The following is a 10,370-nucleotide window of genomic DNA, read 5'->3' as shown; positions in this document are numbered from 1 at the left end:
TGTGGGTTCGAATCCCACGAACCGCGCACGCGCATATTTCGCGTGAAAAATCGCGTAACTTGCGCGTGTGGGGGGCCTGCCTGGGAGCTCGGGATTTTTTTTTTTTGCAGCGTCGGCGCTCTCAACCCTTTTATCCCGGTTGGTGTTACCAACCGGGATAAAAGGGGGTCTTTTGTCCCGGTTGAGTGACCCGGGATAAAAGACCCCCCCCTTTTGTCCCGGATGGTTTATCCCGGATGCGTTTTCGAGATAAAAGCACCCTACCAACCGGGATTAAAGCTCACTTCTCTACCAGTGGGTGGTGACCCTGCGTGCGGTAGGGTCTAGTCCACGAAGACTCAACTAGTTTCCACCAAAGCTTCTTCGGTGTCCGTTGCCTTTCTTTATCGAAGGGCAGTCCCAACCATGCAACTAGACTGATTTTCATAGCATTATTTATTTTGCTACATAGGACTTTTAATTTATATGGCACTACATTAAATGAGAGAGAAGAGCAGAAAACTAGATCTCATGCAAGACCAGTGTCAATACAAGAACCTATGCACGAGACATTGTCGAATGTTGCATTAGGAGAAGATGGTGTCTTCATAATTGATAAGGAACAAATATAATTGGTTGAGAGAAGAGATTATGAATTCTCTTTAAAATTAGAGGTTGTAGAGTGTAATTTCTAGAATGATGCAGTACTTACGTGGGAGTATAGATACTACCTATATGTGTTGGAACTGCCCTAGTATGCCTGGGTCTATTATTGTGTTGCGTGTGGCTACCGGAATAATTGTGTCGTGCTCCGTGCGTCTGAGGTGGTCTGTCATGCCTCATCACTGTGAGCTTCCCAACATCGGACTCGATGGTACGAGCTACAAAGATATGCGCCGCTTAAGAACCCTCGATTGTTTGTCAGCAGTTTCCCTTTTCCAGATATTTTTTTCACGCAAAACCCTTTAGTAAATATTGGTATTACTAATCAGGACTAAAGATGTACCTTTAGCCCTGAGTGAAAGATCCAGTATTAAAGGTCAAGACCTTTAGTCCTGAATAATTAGTCCCGTTCGGGAAACCAAGATCTATAAGGTTTCCTAACCGGAACTAATGCTGGTTTCTCTACTAGTGCTAACAAGTCTTAGAAATTCCAATATATCTGTCTTGAATTGATAATATTTCAGATATAATATTGGCCGGCCGGTGTCCCTCCTTGTGGTTCTGGAACGCGATGAGCATCTCCTCATTGGAACTCCTCCCGTTGAGCTGAAGGTGAAGATCCATTACAAGAAAAAGGGGCTTAGTACCGGTTCCCATCCCACCTCTAGTACCGGTTGTGCAACCGAAGCTAGCAATCTGGTACTAGAGGGGGATCCTCGAGTACGGGTAGAGATAACCTGTATTAGAGGGTGTTGAAAAATTAAGAAAAAAAGAAAATCACCAGCTAGCTCCCCCCATCCCTGCCGCCCCTCCCCGCCAGCCTTGGCCTCCCTCCTCCTCCTCCGCCCCCTCCTCCACCGCTCCGTCCCCTCCTCCGCCGCTCCCTCCACCCCCTCCTCTCCCGCTCCCTCCGTTGTCGCCCCGCCGCCGCTCCTCGCTACCGGTAAGGGGTGAGCGGAGGGGGGAGGGGAGAGGAGGCAGTAGCGGAGGAGGAGGAGGAGGAGGAGGAGGAGGAGGAGATTGAGAGAGAAGGAGGAGGAGGAGAGGAGGTGTTTGCACATGGAGGATAAGTGTTTGAGTAGATAAGGAGGAGGGAGATGTCCGGCGTGTGGAAAAAAGGAGGAGGAGATGGGCACGTGAAAAAAAATGAGAAGGTCCTGTAGTACCGGTTGATGGCTCTACCCGGTACTAAATCCTTTAGTATCGTGTGGAACCAGCAATGGGTACTAGAGGGCCTGTGGGAGATCTCAGATTTGGATGCGGTACTAATGCTATCTTTAGTATCATGTTCAAATTGAACTGGTAAAAAGCCTTGGGACGAGAGATAGTGATCTCGCAGCTGGATATAGATGTGCAGCTTCCACGTTCTTACTTGATGCTTGTTGTGTGTAATGTAGTGATGCAGCTTCCTACTGGATGCCTGCAGGGTGGCCCAGCGCTTCCGTCGAGTCGCCGAAGACTTGACTATTCCTTCTTTCGCGATTGTCTCTACGTGCATTATTGGATTTCGCTGTCTGATCTGCTTGAGTTCTATCATCACATCGTGTGACTATAATTCGTGACATCAGTTTCTCAGCAGTTTCCCTTTTACAGATATTTTCTCGACATCAGTTCACCAAGCGACTGTGGCAGCCGTCATGTTTCGGTCAATTATTGCGCAAAAAGATTTAACTATTTCAGCTTTTTTTAACCTGCTATACTTTGCAACTCAACCCCTTTTAATTTAAATATTAAAACAAATCAGTGGCACTACGCTAAAAATGATTTGTGTTGACACGTAGATTTTTTATTGCTGATGGGCCTAATTACCACCCGCCACACCCACCACGACAAAGAACCCCAGGCTAGCATGTTAAAACCCGCCACCACAAATGCATTTGTGCTGGCTGTGACACAAGTGCCCGCTAGCACAAATAGAGGTCATTTGTGCTAACAGATGCTTCTGTCACCGCCACTGAAATGCTTTTTCCAACTTACATGAATGAGAATGGTTAAAAAGTAATTAACTAATCATATACTCTCTCCCCCGTGTCACTCGGCGGCAGCGGCGGCCACTCGCAGCGGCGACGGGTGGGTGCGGGGAGCAGAGGCGCACGGGGCCGAAGGCGGCGCGCAGGGGCTCGACCTCCGGTGGTGGGCGAGGCCCCGGCCTCTCCACGTGCGGGCGGCGAGGCGACGCGTGGGGGCTCGGCCTCCGCATCAAAGACGACGCCGTTGCGCCGCTCCGTCTTTGACGCCGCCTTCATCCGCTCGGAGTTCTCTGTGGCCGGCATCTACGCGCACTTCATCCCTCTAATCTGGAAGTACGCCACTCTATGGCAAAATCCTACGCTCATGCCACAATCCCGCTCGTCTCCCACCCTCCTCGTCCCCGTGTTTGATTTTTTTTCTGTTTAACCTTAGGTGTATTCTCTCTGCGTGCGCAGGTATGCCCGGCCTCTGGCGGCGAGGCGGCGCACGGGGCCGGTGGCTGGCGGCGTGGTGGCCGACGAGGAGGATGAGGCCAGCAAGAGCTCCAACTCCGGCGCGCTCCCGAACTTCTCGTGGTAGAGCGCCGGCGTCGAGCAAGCGCCGCAAGGCCGCCCAATACAGTCCACCGCCTGTGGGGAAAGTGGGCCATGCCAGCGAGTCAAACGCCCTGTTCGACGTGTTCATCTTCGGCGACCGTCGCGGTGGACGAGGGGATGGGACTGTGGAGCTTCGACGACGGCTGCCTCATCGAAGACGGTGGCGGGCTGGTGGTGGTGGTGGAGCAGGAGCAGCGGCGGCGGCAGCGATGCGGGACCAGAAGGGGCAGCGGCGACAGGCAGGAGCATACGGGCGGCGGCGACCGCATGCTTTTTTTTAATCGAAAAATTAACTATGCTCGCAGGTGATGTAAGCACCCGCCAGCATAGAGAGGCACTGTGGTGGCGGGCAAGCACCCGCCAGCACAAAGAGCCATTTGTGCTGGCTCAAAGTTGATGGCGGGTGCGGAAACCGCCAGCACAATGGGGTTTTACCCACCAGTAAAAATGTTTTCTGGTGTAGTGGTAGTACAGGGAGTACATTTGCCGACTGAAGGAATACAACTGTCATCTCCTTGTGTTTAACACACTAAAAAAATCAAAGGCCCAGCCAGCCCACCCCTTTCCCTGGGCCGTCGCCCCCTTTCTTTCATCATCTCGTCCAGACCAGCCCTCTCTTCCTTCTCACGTTACTTCCTCCTCCCCTTGCTCTCCCATGGCTTCCCTTCCCTAAATCCCCTCTCTACAGCAGCAAACTCTCGGGGGAAACTAGGAAAACGGATCGAGGACAACAAGAGGAGCAAGAAAGGTGCATCTTCCATGTAAATCGGTCTTTTCCCCCTATCTTCCCGCTGCCCTAGGGCTTGTGGGTGACCAAGGTGAGTTACATTCCGTCCTTCCCTGCACAAATTAGATGTGTATGATGGGTTTGGCCTTGGGTGTAAGGGGATTAGGGGGGAAGAAAAGTTATTGGGATGTCATTCCTCGGATTTCGGTTGTGCAGTTCCTGTAGCTTGTTTGGGAGAGCGATTTGGGCCAATTGGAATCTGAATTGAGTGTTGTGATGATCTACAAAGTTGTAGAGTACCTTCAGATCTATTATCTTGTGAAATTTCATGATTTTGGCATCAATACTTTGGGAGTTATGATTTTTCTAAGCAAGCTGTCTTTCCCTGACAAATTTATGGACAGAACTGGATGTAAGAGGTTTTCGAGAAACATAGAGGCATGATGGGACTCTAGAAATTATAAGAGATTTGTAGTAATTTACATTATCTTTCTGAATAGTTAAATATCATGATTTGTGGATAATGGAAACTCTAGGCATAGATTTTCAAGCTCAATGTATTGTTTCCTCAGCAGAATTTTCAGTCAAGATTGGTTCATGCTTGGGGCCATTTAATTATCTTTTTCTGTAAAAGTTCATAATACTAAAGTTGTAGGGTATCAAATTATCTGCTGCATCATTAAATTTCATAAATTTTGGACTTAAGGGTTTGGAGATATGAAAATATGAAGCTTGCTGTCTCAATTCTCGAGCAGATTCTGAACTCTGTTTTCAACAGTAGTTTAGGCCATCTTAAAGGCATGATAAAATATAAGCTCTTCATGAAAGTTCTAGTCCTTGTTATGTAGATTCAGTAAGTGTATTTGTTTGCTATCATAGCCTCCATGGATTGATTGATAAAAAAAGTGAAGCAGCACTGCTACGGTTAGCCTAGGCGATGTTCACCATTATCACTTGTTTGTCGGGTTGGGCTGTATGAGTGCTTTACTTGCTGTGTGGACATGGTTGTTTGAGGATATGCTCTGATCTTATTGTGTCAAAACAGGTGGTAGCACTCCGGATCACGCTTAGAGCAGTTGTCTCCTTTATCGGGAGGCAAGTAATGTAGCGGTGGTTGCTACAAGCTTTAATTTGCTATTTTTCTACCTCCACCTTAAATTTCATAATGACAACTTATCCGATATGATCCATTCAATTATAGGTTTATGCACATCTTACTGTTGTTATTACATATGTCTTGTTCTTTACTTTATAACTTGGTAATGGCTCTTGTTGGCATAATTAGGATGAGGTTTATGTTGTCAAATGAAGAAAGTCTTATCTCGTACCTGCGGTGTATACTCTTTCTGTGCGATCTGTCTTGGCATTTCATTTCATTGCATCACAATGCATGGCATATGGAGTTATGTCGCCGCTTGATAGCCACGACCGTACCGGTACAACATCGTTTATTGGGCATGACGATGCAACTTCATACTTTGTTGAGTATGAAGGCAGGAGACATGGCATTTGCATTACATTTGCATTTAGGGTGCTATTGGTTTTTTTATGCCATTTATTTGATAATGGTGGTGAGAAGTGAAACTTCTCCAAGGTTTGGCAATGAATTGGTTTTATTTATGTACGAGGGTGTTGGAGTTGACATTATTATTATTATTATTATTATTTAATTAAGGAGCTATGCTTGCTGATAATAGTTAAACCATTATCTAATGAACTTGTAGTTTAAATAGCTTGTTAAAGCAAGTTACTTGCTGAGATTTTATATCTCATCCATGTTCTATCATCTCAGGTACTTGATGGATGGATGCTTTGCTTGGGGGTTGGGAAGTAGCATCACGTCACAGACTTTTCTTTAATCAAAATTTTCTAGTGTGATACTGTAATAGTTAAGTCCTTCTCTATGAGTCTGATTATTGCTTAATGATGGCTAAGATTTGTTAAACCTTACCTTTAATTGTTTGGATATCATGTTAGGATCTTTCATTTATGCTAGTGTGCTTTATCTATTTTCATACCTTATTATTTGTTGCTTCCGCAATGTTCCTGTTTTAGGGGAGATGCTGTCAAAATCTTTCCCTTTTGTCCGGTGTGGCTTAGTAGCATCCCAAGGTGGTGTTTGTTTTTTTTTGGGTGTTACAGTTGGTAATCAGAGCCTAGGTTAATTTAATCCTAGGAAAAATAAGGTCTAATTTGACACACTTGCACTTGTAGGTTGGTATGGGTACATTTTGTTGTGTGTGGATTATTTTGTCATTTGTGCATACTTTAAATTGTTGGAGCTTGATATTTGTGCTGTTTGTGTGTTGTGGTGGCTGTAGTTATGCCGCCTAAGAAGTGAGGTCGGGCACGACCAGCGGGTGGTGCCCAAGCTGATGGCACTAGTCAAACAGAATTACTCACCGCAATGCGTGAGATGCAAAATGAGATGAGGACTTTGAGGCATACAACCTAATCCTACTAGCTCTACTCAGGAGGTTGCTGCCCCAGTTGGCCCTGAGAGTGGTGTCTCACTGAGAGAGTGGGTTGGCATGAAGCTGGATAGTTTTGATGGCAGTGGTACTCCTATTCAGGCTGCTGATTGGTTGTCATATGTGGAGGATAAGATGGAAGCTTTTGAGCTGTCAGTTCATGATCGTGTTTGTTATGGGGCACAATTACTAAAGGGTGAGGCACAGATTTGGTGGAAGGGTGTGCAGTACTGCAGTCATCTCGCACGGCTGCACATGGTTCTTTGACTTGGCCTAAGTTTGTTAGGAAGTTTGAGAGGAGGTTTTACCCAGTGACCTTCCTGGACAAGATGAAAATTGAGCTAAATAACTATGTGCAGGAAAGGAAGACAATGTTTGAGTATGAGGTGGGGTTCAACCAGATTGTTCACTTTGTTCCACATGTGTCCCATGATGATACTGACAAAGCAAGGCAGTTTCGACAAGGCCTTAAGCCTTCAATTCACCATGTGTTGGGCGCCTTTGAAGTCACAGACTTTCGCTCCATGGTAGAGAAAGCCTTGGGAGTTGAGATGCAGCTTCAGGTCACAGCTGATCTAAATAAGTCTTCTAGTGGTGATCAATCTCGTGGTCAGGGTGACAAGAAGAGCCATTCTAGTGGTCCTGTTCATAGGAAGGGCAAGTTTCAGCATCACCAGCCATACCATGGTGGTTCAGCTCAGTCTTCTACTCTAGGAGGGAGTACTCCTTAGTACCGTGCCATTCCCAAACCTGGCATGGGGATGGTGTGCTTCAAATATGGAGATGCGCATCGTCTTCAAGAGTGTCGATGGTCCAACAAGTGTTCTATTTGTGGTCAAGATCATAAGGACTTGGTTTGTAGGAAGAATCCTGAAGCCAAGCTTAATTGGGAGCTAGTGTCTTCTTCAGCTCCCAATGGTGCATTCCATATGATGGCAGCTGCATCTTCTACTCCTCACCTACCTACACCACCACCACAGCAGTACCTACCTGCCCCTACACCTCAATACTTAGCAACACTGGTGACACCGTCGGCTGCCCCTACGCTTCAGACTGGGGCTTACTGGATGCCCCATGCTACTCCTTCAGCACCCATGGTTCCATGGGCTCCCACTCCGACGGGTCCTACTTTGGGTGCCTCTTCTTCATCTGGCGTTCCGGGGGCATATGTTATGCCTACCACTAATGCTAGAGATCGTGGTGACGTGGTGACAGGTATCATCTCGGTTGATTCCTATGATGCTCATGCTCTTTTTTTATTCTGGAGTTAGTTTCTCTTTCGTCTCGAAGGCTTCTGTTGGTCATTTGGGTCTTTCTGTTGAAAGGATCGGGGAGGCTATTCTTGTTAGTTCTGCTAGAGGGCTTGGCTTGTTTTAAGTTCTATAGTTTGTTCAGGCTGTGTTGTCACTCTTGCAGAAGAATTTTATTGCTAACTTACGGGTGAGTCCGTTGGAGCCTTTTGATGTGATTCTTGGCATGGATTGGTTCTCCTAGTATAAGGTTGTTATCTCTTGGTAGGACGGGCGGCGACTGATATGGGTCATCAGATTAAATAACTAACGGTCTAAAATGAGTTTGCCAAAACATGTAAAATATCATTCACCTGAAGAAGAGTTTGACAGGCTCATATTCTTTTGCAAAGAAGTTGAACATAGGTGTAGCATTTATGTGTTGGAGAATACCACTGTATCAATGATTCAGTGGTCACTTCAGGTTACGTGTGTGTGTCTGGATCTTCCCCTTATTAAATAGGTCATCAACAATATTAGTAATAGATCATCTCAGTATATCAAGGAGATAGTACATGGGATTTGGCAGGGAATGGGTACAACTAGAGTACGATTGTTCTCTACATAGTTGTTTTAGAAATGTATTAAACAGCGCTATTCAGCTAGTTCAACGGAACAAGGGTCTTGCGCATGGAGAATCCCATTTCGACCTACTGCTTACATCTCCCTCACTTCAGCTTCCACCGACATCTCACGCGAATCACTGCAAAGTTGTAATTTGAAAATACACACATACTTTGATGCTTCCAAGCTCATGACTGAAGTACAAAAAGAAAGAACAATTTCTCAATGAAATCAGTTAACTTCACTTGGAGTTATTCATCAAATAAAATGTGTTCTCTATGCAAGTTCATCTAGTACGGTGTTGGATGTACGCCTATGCATACTGCCAACCCCCAAGTTTATGTGTTTAAGCTGCAAGATCATGAGTAGCATGCAACGCTTCCTCGAGGATCAAGTTGTGCGTGGTCAGCCACACATCGATGCACTGGACATGGAAGCCATGGTAGCACCTCGAGTGCACGCGTACCTTCTCATCGCCCTCGTCGAACTCGCTGAGACAAATGGCGCCTTCAATCGCCGAGACGTCGGTGCCATCTTTGCTGACTTCATACACCACCACCGGTATCCTCCTCAGCATTCGCAGAATACTGTAGCATGCATCAGAATTCGGCATATGTGGTTTGTTTTGTCTCGTGGTTAGTTCAGTTTCCTCCAATGTCTGACAAACATGTGCCTGTTCTCTCATGAGACTTGACTGCAGTTGTTCTTGTTCATGCAGGCACAAAAAAAAAACAGGGTGCAGGGGCATTGTTCAAACTCTTTGGCTGGTGTGCTACATGAACAGTCGGCAGAACAGAGTGGTCCATGGAGTAACAGCTATCAATACTACTTGCTCACCGTGACAACCATTTAGATGATGATACTTATATTACATACTGCCTGTCCCCTAGATGGGTTTGGCATGAATTAGCACCACAACAAGCATGAGTAACATGCCACTTTCTATCACTTGTCATGCTTCTGTTATGACTTGTTCACTGTTATGACTTCCACTTGTTCACTTTTTACATAATGCTTTTTCTTTGTGCCCAAGTAGAGCATGGTTTCGGTATGAATTGGTTGTAGAAGCGTGACAACTGAGTGAATAGGCAGCACTATGCTCACCTGGCTTCTCTAGCAGAAAATTCACGAAATATTCTATTGTATTGGGGAAACTAGCACCAACTCTAAGCAACTGACATTATAAAAGAGCCATTGCCATTGACTGACGGAGAAAGGAGTCGGCAGCAATCCAGCAACAGCAGTCAAAATAAAGAACTTATCTCCACCACAAAGCCACGTCCTCAACAGGCTTCGTGTCCCTGCCTGAGCTTCCCTAGCCTTGTTCACCACGGGCGGCCACCAGGCCTCCTTGCCTGCTATCAAGAAGGATCAATGGAACCAGAAGAAAATCAGTGTCTGTATATAGTAAATGTGATCAATGTAAGAAAACACATCAGTTGTTGGAGTGGAAGGAAGTACGAGATTTGATTATAATGGTCGCAGCCTGAACTTGATTACAACTGTACGCTAGTTTGGACATCTCTCCGTTGCTCTGCAGCCTCTGCTCTGCTCCACTCCTCTGTTCCGGTCCTGCTCCTCTGTTTTGCCTCGAAGCCAAGCCAGAAGCCGCACACTTGTTCATCCGTCCCGCATAGTATCTTCCAACAAAGACCACAAAATTCTAATTATGCACATTGTATATGATCGAGGGAGATGTGGAGTAACGAGATGTTTGAAGCCGATATTGGAACACAGGAGTTAGATCGAACATTTTTTTTCGATTTTGAAAATTAGCTGACATAAATGTATGAGTTTGTCGGTTAACTTTGTGTGACACCCGGTCCAATTTAGTTGGTCCAGTGTGGCCCATGAGCGCAGGTGCGTATGTTTAGTACCACCTTGCTAGTTGAGCAAGGGTGGAGCCAACTTATAAGCCTTTGTCAACAAGCCATAGTACATTCAGGTTAACCCTTTTACACGAAGCGAGGATGAAAGTGTAAGCAGGGTGATATGTGTACGTGTGCTCGTCCCTCGGAAGAGCTGGGCGGTACGGCTTTGGAGGACGGGATGTTACACACCATGTCTCCAACCAGTAGCATCTTACTATTACTAATTGGAGGCTCCTTTT

At 46.1% G+C, this 10,370-nt stretch overlaps 2 long non-coding RNA genes across 2 annotated transcripts; one reads left to right on the top strand and one right to left on the bottom strand.

The window, feature by feature from the left end:
- Positions 1 to 943: 943 nt before the first annotated feature.
- LOC117833031 (uncharacterized) lies at positions 944 to 2,072 on the bottom strand. Its single transcript, XR_004635318.2, has 2 exons — positions 1,424 to 2,072; positions 944 to 1,248 (listed from the first exon to the last, which is right to left on the bottom strand). It is a non-coding gene; the product is annotated as an uncharacterized lncRNA (long non-coding RNA).
- Positions 2,073 to 3,708: 1,636 nt separating this feature from the next.
- LOC117833029 (uncharacterized) lies at positions 3,709 to 9,751 on the top strand. Its single transcript, XR_004635316.2, has 2 exons — positions 3,709 to 8,821; positions 8,979 to 9,751. It is a non-coding gene; the product is annotated as an uncharacterized lncRNA (long non-coding RNA).
- Positions 9,752 to 10,370: the final 619 nt, after the last annotated feature.

This window comes from Setaria viridis, chromosome 8 (assembly GCF_005286985.2).
Source record: "Setaria viridis chromosome 8, Setaria_viridis_v4.0, whole genome shotgun sequence".
NCBI classification, from domain to species: Eukaryota; Viridiplantae; Streptophyta; class Magnoliopsida; order Poales; family Poaceae; genus Setaria; species Setaria viridis.
The sequence above is the reverse complement of the archived record's forward strand: the minus strand, read 5'-3'. Positions and strand labels throughout refer to the sequence as shown.